Genomic DNA, 12,725 nt, shown 5'->3' with positions numbered 1-12,725 from the left:
GTACCACAAGCACTCCAACACTGCACAGGAACAGGAATACATTTAGCCTGTGTAAAGGAGCCTGTCCCACATCCAAATACACCCTCTGTTGCACCCTTATCACACCCTCCTGACAATGTCTCATAAAAGGGTGTAATTCACCATACTTACATCCTTGAAAATTTTCAAGCCAAGGTTCTAGGGTGTAATAGGTGTAATACATAAGAATACACCAATTTTACACCTTTAAAGGTGTGAAAATATTTAGAGTGTACGCTGTCTCTGATCACATCGGTCGCAAAACCGTCTCTGCCTACGGAATCATCCACAAAATCTTCAAACGATCTACATTCTTTTTTTAGCGACTAAACTAGAGGAACTTTTCAACATCACGTTCACTGATGCGCTAGTTCTGCGAAGATGGAATCATTGCATCTTTTTACAGGAAGGTGAAATCGAAGAACTGCACGAACTTGCGAATCAGTGCGACGCTGCTGCACAAGACAGCCATGGTCAGGACCCCCACTAAGGTAATTATGAGTTTCTGAACTAATATTATTGACCAACGATTATTAAACCCTGTACAAAAATTACGAAGTCGGTACGTGGCGTAGTGAGAATATTAAGCGACTGTACTGATGGTGTATTCCACTGGTCGTCCCGATACTCCGAACTGGAGCGGGTCATACCGCATGTCACTCCGCCTCCGAGGCGCAGGTATTCCATGTCTAGTGTGACGGCGCCATTCGATTTGACACTTGAAATCTTTATACCTGAATGGATTTATGCAAGACTCCCGCCCCCCTCTCTCTCACACAAAATTGTTTTGGTCCCTGGCCACAACGCTCTGCCCTCAAGGCTCTCTTCACATTACTCGACACCACAGGACTTGGATCCTTATTGCGAAAGTGCTCATTATTTCTTTCCCCGCATCACCACCAGCAATGGGGTAGGGTATAGCCCCCGACGATGAAACTCCCCAGCCGTAATAAAGTTGTTGCAAGACGCATTGTAATCCATCATAAGTAAGCGGCACTCGGTTCCACAAATCCCTCCAGAGACCAGTTTCCCAAGGAGAGTTTGGGCAGCGGCGACCATATCATCTCCATGCGGCCATGCATGGTTTACCTATGATAGCCCACGCACACCTCACATTCTTCCCGGCATGCCTTTCGCATGTTCCTTCTCGTCCGTTGCCAAGAACGCACAAGGAAAGCACTACAGGGTTATTCTAGCAAACGTTACACATTTCGATCGCATTGTAAAAATATAAGACTAGGTTTGGCCCATCCCAAACTTTGCAGACTGATAGCCATTTATCTGAAGTTTCATTCGAATTTTTTGTAAGCGATATGGTCATGGAGAAAGAAAATTAAAAATAAAGCAAAATGTCGTCCCATTTTCAATGGCCTATCCCACACAAACACCGCCATTTTTTCTTGTGTCTGCTTCACATTCGCATGACTTCACACAGGTTGCGCTGCCTACAATGATGTGATATGCCGATTCTGATGCTATGCACCAACCCTCTTGTTCCAGTTTTGTTCTGTATGCTGGTGCCACCTGTGTGTGGTGAAATGAAAATGAAGCGCACACAGCCGAAAATTGCGACTTTTGAGTGAGATAGGCCATAGAAAATGCATAGAGTGAAATTTTGCTCGATTTTTAATTTTTCTGCTAGAGGACCATAATGCTCACAGAAAATTCCAACAAAACTTGAGACAAATGACCACCAGTCTGCAAAGTTCGGTGTTGGATAAAACACGTCTTCTATTTTTACTATGCGATCGAAATGTGTAACGTTTGCTAGACTAACCCTGTAGATCTCAACGGGTATCCTTTGGGATACTCCTACGTGTTAGCCATAGAGCGAGGTTTTCGGGTTAGGGGAGTTTGCGTTTAACATATTGCATGCAGGGGGTCCACTGGGAGCAGTAGCCACCCCCTCACACACACACACACACACGCACGCAGCCGTGTGATGGCAGCAGACTGCCAATTTTTGGCGCGCAGCTATTGCGTGAGGAGGCGTACGGATGACGTCCGCTAGTGGAACTGCTGTGCGTCTTTACAATGTACAGGCGAAAAGCATGGCGGGAAGATCGTAAGGTGTGCGTATGCTTTCATAGGTAAACAATTTGCGCATGGAGATGACATGGTCGCCGCTGCCGAAACCATCCGTGGGAAACTGACCTCTGTAGGAATCTGTGGTACCGAGTGCCGCTTATTTATTATGGATTACGATGCACCTTGCGTAATTCCATCCAGGTATATACAGGGTGTCTGTTTTTAGGCGATACAGATTTTTCATAAAAAAACTATAAGGGCTATAGACATGCTGTTTTCACTTCTATCATCTCTGGGCCGGCGGACGTTCTTGGCCATATGTTTTCAACCGTCAAATCACTAATTACCTAAAAATCGTTCATTAACTTTTTAATTATAAAAGCTACAAAGTTGTCCCAATGAGGACATCTGTTCCTTTCGGTGACCTGATATCGTAGCAGTTTTCAGAACAAAAATCCTTTCAGTAGATCGTCCGCAAAAAAAATCGTGAAGGAACACCGTTTTTCTTTTTTTTTTCTTCAATTGCTCCATGGTGTGGCACGCGCGAGTCTGATATATTTCTGATTGTAGCCTCGTAACGAAATCAAAGTTCTGCACTACGACAACAAGCGCGAAATTAACATAGCAGGTAACAACTTACGTGGACATTTTTGGTGACCTTTTAATTACGCGTTCGTGTTGTTCCGCTCGATGCATGCGTGATCGCGCCACATAATAGCGCATTACTTATAGTAACACTAGAGGTGGGAGATTTATAATTTGAATAGCATCGCAGTTACAAGTATCCGACTCTCTTGTTCCTGTAGCGTTAGGATGAAGTATCCAGGGAAGAGGCCACAACAAGTGGAGCCTTCGAAGACCAACAAGTTTGTGTACAGTTGAATGTACGCATGTCACCCACTGGAGATGATTTTTTAATAAAATGTAGTGTACACGTCTAGCCATGTACACGTCGGCTTTCATGAACGGAAGCAACACACATGCTACAGTGGTACCAGCAGGTATAGCTGCGATGAATACGCAAAATACGCAACGCGTCGCATTTCTGAAGATGTCGCACAAGTGGAATCGGCACCCTATCATATCACGAACACTAGTCGGGTCTCAAACCTAATCGCTGAAACCACTCGGGTAATGTAAGGATAGTGTCAACACCACGTATAGATAAAGGAGGCCTGCGCGCTCGTCGACTTGACGTAACAATTAAGTGTCTGCCAATCAGGATCGTGCTTTCAACGCCCGTAGCCAATCACGAACGTGCTTTCTGCGGTCGTGGCTGTGGAGAAGAACCACCGTCGTCTGCGAGTTGTGATTGAACGTCCCCGCGTACTAAATGGGAAAACGTCGAAATAAAGTGCATCACGGCGCATCACATCATCAATCCATCAATCTTTCTCAAAAGTGATATTCTGGAAAGCGTCTTGCACTTTTTGTCTAATAGACGATTTCAGAAATTGCATGGATGGCCCACCAGAGAGCGCCGTGTTGCGAAAGCCCCGCTGCACCTTGGGATTTAGTTTTCATGAGTCAGAGAAAAGAAGAAGAGCGCAAACGGTTTCGGTTTTCTCTCTCCTTCACCTCCCGCACCTTCGAGCAACACGCAGACGAGCCCGAATGTAAACCATTTTCCACGACGCATTGCGCGATGCGCGTGACTTGGGCGACGGAGGGCGATCCGGGTTCTTGAGATCGCAGAACGGTGAATCGCAGTAGCAGACGAATTCTGACTATATATGTCGACGTAGCGAAGAAGGGAGAGGAGGCAATGCACAGATTTTCTCTATCTAGGCGTTGTAGGTAATTTTACGTACACTGTTAGACATGAACTTTACCACATAGCACGCTCCTAGCCAACCATAATCTCTAACGATGCCGTTACCTGCCCTGATTTGTTGAAAACGGGAGGCGTACACTTTCTTTTTGTGACAATTATGAACGGCATAAGTGTCACAGAAAGGCGTACGCCTCCCGTTTTCAACGAGTCACGGCAGATTACGATATCATTCGAGATGATGGTTGGCTAGGAGCGTGCTATGGGGTGAAGTTCATTTTTAAGAGAGTAGGACACTAAACGTTTTTGATTCACAAGAAAAGTTTATTGTATTTTGCGCAAATACTATCTTTCGAATTTAACAATGCGACGCGTCGTTGTTACTCGCGATCCCGGCATTCATCGTCTTCACCGCTCCTTTCCTTTTTGTTCACCATGTCAACAAAAATCCAGGGAAGAGTAACGGACGTATTTTCGTTGCCGTTTCCATTTTCATTACTGCTGTATTTTAGTTTCCGTTATCCGTTTCTGATACCAGCATTTTAATTTCGTTTCCGTTACGTTCTCCTTACTGGTTCCGGTAACGGAACGGCTGTTACAGAGCTGCGGGAGGACAGTCCGTCCGGCTCTGTCAACACCCTGTTTTGCTCAAGTACTGCTTTGCACCGCCATATACCGCCAAAGGTACTACGTCATTACCCTAATTTTTACACCGGTAAATATACAGACTATAGTCCATTAACACGCCTCATGACTAATTTCAACCACCTTTATCGCCAGCACGGTGAGTGTCGGTATTCTTATGTCTTCTAGTTTATTCTTATATATAAACCTATTGTTTAGCTGTTCATTATATGACGCATCTATTGTTTGTTATTTCGTTTTAGGTTAGCGTGCACCATTAGGTAGACCTTTCTATAGGTCATTCATGGATGCTTTATCAAATAAACTCAACACTTGAATGTTCATGTACATTCCTCTCCGCCTCACTGGTTGGGAACCAGATACACGAAAAGAGAAGGCGGGGCCGGTGGGGGGAGGGGGGATATACTTATGTTGCAGGGCAATGAAGGGAAAGGCTCCAAAGAACGCACATACGCTATGACAAATCAACGTGGAGCTTTCTCCTTCTTTTGGATCGACGGAACGACGCAGTGGGCCGAGATGACCGGCTTACAAGTGCGGCTACGGTTGACAAACGACTGTTAAAGGAGCACAGACGTGACCCCCAAAAATGTTTTCGTTTTTTCGGAGCAGAGTGTTCTCCAATGAATAAAATGAGTTCCCGCGAGGGGGCGATGAGTGTAGGTGACCTACAAAGCGAGCGCGAGGGCTCTGTTCGACACACCTTCGAAACAATCCCTCTCCTCGCGAAAAGAGCGCCTTCCAGAACGAGAGGACGTCGTGACGTATCTACTCCCCTCACGTGACCAGTGGCGTACAGCGGCACAGCTCAAGCATGTATAGGGTGTTTTCACATGACGTCAAACGAACGCATTTGGCCGCCATGGTGGTCACTTTTCAGGCGCAGCTGCGGAGATTATCTAGCACTTGCTCGAAAATGAAGCCTTGAATGGTGTTTTTGAAATCAATCCGGTCGCGTCCGTACCCTCATTTTATCCCGAAGACACTTCGTCATTGTCGTTCTCACATTTTCTTTTATGAACACCATGGTTGTTGCATCGAAAAATAGCGCAGTTTGTCACCTTACAATGCCGCTAGCGCGAAAAGTGACCACCAGTGGGAGGTGCTTACGAGCATGCCACGTCACAATGTGACGTAGGTGAAAACTTCATATAAGCGGCGCGTGAGCTCCGGAGAAAAAAAACAAACATTACATGGAGCCTTCGTCATATCACGAGAGCATCGTGTCGGCCGTTTGCGACTGCTTTATCTGACTGTTTCTTTCTAATAGACCTCTCCCTGTTTGTAAACAAATGACGTCATAGTCTTCGACAGCGCCACCAATTTGGTAGACTTGAACCACGCTAGAAGCTAGAGGCGAACAAGGTCGCGCCCGAAGGCCACGGTCTTGAGGGGATAACGATGATCCCTGAAAGGGACTCGAGCTTCGCTCCTACTTTTGTTTCAATAGGAGGCAGCGAACAAGTGCCGATTTGTGCAACACAGTCCTCCCCGTCTGGTTTGTTTCGGTTCCGGTCTGTCTACCAACGTCATGATGACGTTTCTCTGGTAGGGGTTTATTCGATTGCACTGCTATAATGCATCTCAGGGCGAAAATATTTTGCAATGTGACTCCTGGCGGACAGCTTGACAGACGAGGCAGGATTTCGAGCCACGTTAAATGTCACCTCATTTCTCCTTTAAGAACTGGAGGACGGCGAAACAGTCTCAGTAATCAGCCTTTGCTGGCATGTGGCGTTGTTGAGAATAAAAATAAACGATTACAAGAAAAAATAATAATTTTGTCTTGTTTTCAGTGGGTGGCTTCAAAGTTGAGTGGTGGCGCTACGCACGCTGGGACTTCGAAATTCGTCGGTTTGAAATTTTAGTTTCGCTCAATTGTATCAACGCAATACTTCACAAGCTTTGGCTGGATCGACAACCAAGATTAGCCCGCCTGGGAACGCCTTCCTCCAAATAGGTGAGTTACTTTAACAATTACTTCGCAGGCAGTTTTCTCATGACAGAGGTTAGATTCAGTGAGACTTCGTGCGTGCATTCGCGATTCCTGCGGAGCCGTGGCCACCCGGCGGCTGTTTCCAAAAGCTGCGAGTGGAGGTTCGAGAGCGTGTCCGGACAGGGTACACGTTCCTCTGCTGCTTATGAACATAATGCCAGTAACCAAGAATGTGTCGAAATGGAATAGAGGAATGCGGAAAACTATTAATTTCTTCTCAACCTGTTGGGAATACACCCCATCCTTTTTTACTAGTTTCTCAAGAAAAACGGAACCGTGTTCCCATGTGTCGATCCATCGCATGAGTTTCCCGATCCACTCTGTCACTACGATTTTATCTTAATATTAATATTAGTATTGGGGGATTTCAAGCATGGTCGTTCAGGGTGACCTGCTCCACCTCTCAGATTTTTTTTTTCGTTCTAGTATATGTTGAAGCCCAAGTGACTAGGAAGTAAATAGCTGGTGAAGGAAATAGCTGAAAATATATGCTAGTTGCTTCTTTAAATAGTCTTCAAGACTGCCCATATCGACCGCTGTGCTTCCTAGTAATTTTCATGTCTGGTACCTCCGTCGTTAACGCCATGAAGTTAATTTTTTTTCACGCGTACTGCCCGTGTGCTGCGGTACCGATTGCTCTATCTTTGAGGCTCTAGGTTTTGCAGGTGTCCAGGTAAAAATCGCAGTCACCTCATTTACAAGAAAAAAGAAAGAAAAGAGACACGCACTTTTTCGGGGCGTAACTGCTTTTCTGCAAATACCAGAAGGGAAACGTGCGCTCTGTTCATCTTTAAACACTCTTTCCATTCACATAAAATACATTGTAGAAAAATATCGGGCATACTTCCTGACATACGTTTAGTGAGGGGTGGTAAGCCAAGAAACACGCAACTTCGGTAGCGTATTTTCCATATTAGCCTACTCGTGACGTGGTTTATATTCCTCACACATTATGTACATGACAAGCTCACGTAGTGCAGTGAAAAAAAAAGTGCACTTCAAAAGTGGTGGAGGTTCCGTTGCGGACACTCAAACGCAGCCCCATCACAGCAACATGTATGGCGCGGTGTTGAAGCAGCGGTATAGCGTTTTATGGCGCCGTAATTTGACAAAGGTCACACACAAGGCGCGAACTAGCAAGCTGCGCACTTCCTGCAGAGCGGCTGAGATCATGTGTCGTAAAGCAGTGAAACATAATCCGCTCTACGAGCATTTATTGGAGAAGCTATCGACAAAAGTTGAGAAAGCGCCTCTTTCCGTCGCTCCTATGGTCTTCATACAACTTCGTCCAGGCAAAACACATTCTATTCCTGCTGTGTGTGAGAACAAAAAACGTCAGTGCTCCTTTGTAAGGGTGTACAAAGAACAGAGCTCATAGCGCAGAGCGCGTGTTCTGTGCGGATTATGGTGCTAAGCACTCTGCAGTGGCTCATTCCAGCTCCAACGTCCGAGGTCGGTGGCTTGACCATCTGGGATTTAGACGACTTTTGTTTTTCTTTTTCTTTCTTTACTTTTTTTTGCGTTCCATTTCAGGGACACAAGACTAATGCAAAATATTGCAAGACTAATGCAAAAGGCTCAGCTACCGCTTCTCCGCTAGACGGCTCCAAACTTTCGGACAATGCGCGGAACCTCACTCCCTTTGCTCGGCTCTTGCGCGCCAAACCTTCAACGGATCGGGAAAATATACCGGGATGAACTTGGAGAAGGGTTTTTCTATTTGCGAGCGGGTTTCTAGCGATTTTGAACCTACAACAGTAAACAAGAACGATTGCTAATGTTGCACAAAAGCTGCGATATTGATGATATTTTGTGACAGGTTACGTATCACATATCCCAATAATTTTTCTTATTTAATCCCCACGACGTGGAAATTGCCTAAAAATTTTCTAGTTCCTAGGTATAGCCATTTTTTAAATACAAAATCCCAAATTTTACTTTTTTGTTTCGCAAAAATGCACAAGTGGAGACGACGAAAAAGCAAACTGCCGGACGTGCTAGACTCTCAAACTTGAAGATTTCTATCAAAGTGTAGGTCAGTGCCTCTAGTTCGTAGGAATAAAATATCTCGAGGGTGGTTAGGAATATACGATTTTTAAAGTAGAGCCGTGTAGGATCCACGCCGCGCTTGAAGTTTCCGGATTCCGGTCGTTCCTTTCCCCTACAACGCTTCTGATGCCATATATGTGCGTGTGAATATAAGAAAAGTGAAAGGGACAGATGTCGCCCTTGAGCGTGCCCAACACCGACTTCATGGAATAGTACAAGCTACAAGGCAGTCACGCGGACACCCAAATCGGAGGTGCTGTGCAGTTCACTTTTTACACTGCAGGACGCAAAGTGCATGGGTCAGTAGCCACTGCGAAGATCTGGAAGATGAGAATACCGATATTGTGCAAACATGCTCATATGCACCACAGAAGTGCAGGCCCTTCTACAGCATCACGAGGATTTAGTTTCCAAGCCCTACCGAGGAACAGCAGTCTCGATCTCTGCGTAGCGCAGCAAACGTCAACGGCGTATGTGGGTAGCACTACTACCTCTATACTATAGTCACTGACAAAATAAGACATACACTTGACCCCACCCCCAAACAAGTATCGCTCCGCGCGCGCGAGTGTAGTGCGCCGGGACTGGGGAGAAAGGGAGAAAGAGAGAGCCGGCACTACAGCGCTAAGCGGAGGCGTCGTGCAAAGGCTGGTAGCCAGATGCAGGAGCCTTTCATAGATGAGAGGGCAGTCCCAACTGTAGGACTTAAGTTGTCATTGACTATAGTAAGTTTCTATATGTAAAATTGTCCAGAAACTGCGTGGACCCCTTTGTGAATCATAAAGAAAGAGTTTGGGGCACACAGATCATTTCCGTCAGCTTGGCTGAACGGTTAACGTCAACTGGCCCGAACTGTCCCGTCCAATTGGCCCGTCAATCTGGAGACAAGCTCTGCTCGGCTTGTTACAAGTCATGCATGAATGTGGAGCAGCTTCGTAGTACAAGGATCCAAAAACGTCGCGAACCTCTGCAACCATGAGAAGGACTTAGGTGTCGCCGCCGCTTGCAACTTCTTCGACACCTCCCACGAGAACGGACCTTGAAGTTGGATACGCGGAACAGTAACAAGACCCCACGCAAATGAGACCCTATGTCCACAGGATCTATTTCCATGGGCTGAAGAACATGTGCATGACATATACATCCAAGATGGGCGCCAAACGAAAAGCAAATTCTTTTTTTCGTACGAACAAAGAAACGCACAAAGATTTGCGAATGTGGGATACACGGGGGACGCTTTGGGCAAGATGTCACGATACTGCGCTGACAAACCTTACGTGTAGGTGTAGCATCACGGTCCCATCCATGTTATTATTCTACCACAATGTTCAACAGCTGTCGCAGATACACCTCCGGCCATCGTTAACATCAATGTCAAAGAAGGGCGATCTTTTCCGCGTTTTATGACAATGTGTCAACTATGTTATTGTTCACTGTGAAATGCAAACTTGCAGTGAAACTTTCCACGGAAACGCAAGCACAAACACCGCTTTGCCAGCAAGCCAAAAATATAATATTTATTTATTTATTTAAATACCCACAGGGCGTTAGCGTTACAGAGGGGAGTGGTGATTGTAATAAACGGGCTACACGGGGTAGAAAAAGCTGAATATAGAGTATAAGAATAACAATGTTGATAACAATGTTACATAATCGCTAATGAAACTTCTGAACTGAGCGATGGGCGAAATTGATGTCAGTGAACCGGGGAGGAGAATATTGAGAAATGCGACCCGCCTGATGCCGTGCGTGTTCTGTGGAACTCTTAAGCTCCATGTTTTCCATATTCTTTAGGGAAGCCTCTCGCCACTTGTTATTTTCTTTATGCGTTTGTCATTAAAGTGTATATAACATTCAGCAGATAGGAGTTGTGTGGCGAAAGGAGCGCTCGGATCTCGGAAACCTCACGTGCGGCATTGCTCCTGCACCGCTCTACTTAAAAAAAGAAAGAAAGAACGTACGTTCCTAAAAGGAAAAACACCCTTGAGATATTACATTCCTGAGAATCAGAGGCATTGATCTACGCTTTAATACCACGCGTAACGTTCTAGACCTCCCGGTAGTTCGCTATTTTTGTCGTCTCTACTTGGGCATTTTTTTCGAAAAAACTGAAATTTCAGACTTTTTAGTTAAAAATACGGCTGTACCTAGGGGCCTGTATTCTTCTTCTGTTTTTGACGTAATGTCCACGTTGTGAGGATTGCGGGAAATAAAAATCATTTCGATATGTGATACGTAACGCGGCATTAAAAAATCGTCAATATTGCAAGTTTTGTGCAACTTGCGCGGTCGTTCTTCTCTGTTCTTTTATGTTTGAAATCGCTAGAAAAACGCTCACAAGTAGATATATCCTTCTCCAAGCGCATCCCAATAAAATTTTTCGTGATCCGTTGAAGCTTTGGGACCGATATATAGTTCTAGATCCAGGACCTGATGAGTCCACTTGCCAGGGAAGTGGAACTACCGCATCCAGTTCAACTGGAGCCTCGGCAACCAGTTGGAAACCTCCTGCCAGTCAAGTGGGACCAGGTGGTATTGGCACACACAGTTTAACGATAACTGGGTCAAGCCATTTGGAAAGCACTTGGTAATCAAGTGGAACCACTTCAGGAAGTGCACATATTCGGCAAAGGTAGTATCTTGGCCCTGTGAGAAAGTACTTTGAAATGAAGTTGGAAAGTTTTAAGTAGGAGAACTCTACATGTGGCTGTAAGAGACCACGTGGTACTGCCTTCAAAGTGGTTTCCAACGTCGAGTATAGCGCGGTGTAACACTTGAGGCTAGCATCCCCGCAATGGGACCTGGGTTCATGTGGGCTGCTGGGTTATGCTCCCAGGATGGACACGCAGTGAGCCAGACATCCCGCTTTAGATACCACGATGGGACCTGACCTGAAGTGTGGTGACAGGATGGTGCCCAGCCTGGAGGCACACTGGAACCGCTCATGCTACCCAAGGATCCAAAATGGTACCTGAGTATACCACTGATATATACCACTGTGCAACTGGCTGGGACCGTCCTGAGCCCCATTGGAACAACTGTGGTGCCACTCTGGGACCCTCTCAGATTTTTGCTTGGGTATAATTTTGTGTTCTCCGTCAGTGTACACAGACCTAACATTTTCCTTCCAGTGCGCTTGTTTTGGCACGCAAGAGCCAAAAATGCCGAGTTGAAGGACAGCACAGTGCATCTGAAGGCAGCATAGCAGGTTGCAGTGCGTGAACAAGTGAACTGACGCCACCGGATGTCATGAGTGACGTCACAATTGTAGTTGTCCGCACAACGGATGGATGGCGCTGACCGTCAAAGGATGACGTAGATTTGAAGACGCAGGGGCTCGTGGGAGTGTCGCTACCTTTGTACATATACCTTGCAGCACACGCCAGGGCAACATCTGTCCACACCCATAAAAGCTGTTTACGCTATTTCTTATGAAGGTTTTATGACGTGGCAGCTCCCCGTTCTAAATAACTTGCTAATTGTCCTCAATGCAGTTAAATTGCTCGTTAAGATGCGCACTCTAAACATGTGGTCATGCTGGAAAGCGGCGAATAATACGTGTCGTCATCTTCAGACATTCTCTCACAAAGTACACGTCAGCACACTCCCAAGGTGCCGAAATGGCGGTCAACCTGGAGTTCTTGCTGGGAAAACAAAAAGGAAGAATCGGTTTAATCTATCACTGGTCTCTGTAATCATGCAGTTTATCTTGCGTTAATTAGTGATAGAAAACTGGGGTAACCGAACTGTAACAGCCGAGGACTCTCTAAGGAATAGATGAGCAGGGCTGGTTGGCACATGATAACAGCGATGATCAGTGATTTCCCCAGAAATTCATTGCTGGTGGGGGGGGGGGGGGGTATGCTTGGTGAAGGTTCCACTTACGGAATTTTTCTTAGACACGGAAAGAATCGTGGCACAATGGTGACATATCTGCACAGCTTTCTCGTTTTATTTGTACATGTTAGAACACAGCACATTAGAATACAGATTGATTATGAACGACATTTCAACATTAAGATGCATAATGACACGACCGACAAAGAAAGAAGACTAGCACCTTGTCTCACAAAGCTCAATGGATACCTTGAAACCAACGGTGAACACCTTAGACGAAAAAAGAAGAATACCTCGCTTGATTGAGTTGGGCGCAAATGGTTTTTAATGATCCACATTGAGTTTGCGTGCGAGAACTTCATGATTATACTGTCAATTATC

General features: G+C 45.7%; 1 long non-coding RNA gene across 1 annotated transcript; it reads left to right on the top strand.

Moving 5' to 3' along the window:
• Positions 1-390: 390 nt before the first annotated feature.
• LOC135376639 (uncharacterized) lies at positions 391-2,986 on the top strand. The gene is made up of 2 exons (XR_010417780.1): positions 391-509; positions 2,853-2,986. It is a non-coding gene; the product is annotated as an uncharacterized LOC135376639 (long non-coding RNA).
• The last annotated feature ends 9,739 nt before the right edge of the window (positions 2,987-12,725 follow it).

The sequence above is a fragment of the Ornithodoros turicata genome, unplaced genomic scaffold (genome assembly GCF_037126465.1).
Source record: "Ornithodoros turicata isolate Travis unplaced genomic scaffold, ASM3712646v1 ctg00001196.1, whole genome shotgun sequence".
NCBI lineage: Eukaryota > Metazoa > Arthropoda > Arachnida > Ixodida > Argasidae > Ornithodoros > Ornithodoros turicata.
This window is presented reverse-complemented; position numbering and strand designations above follow the sequence as displayed.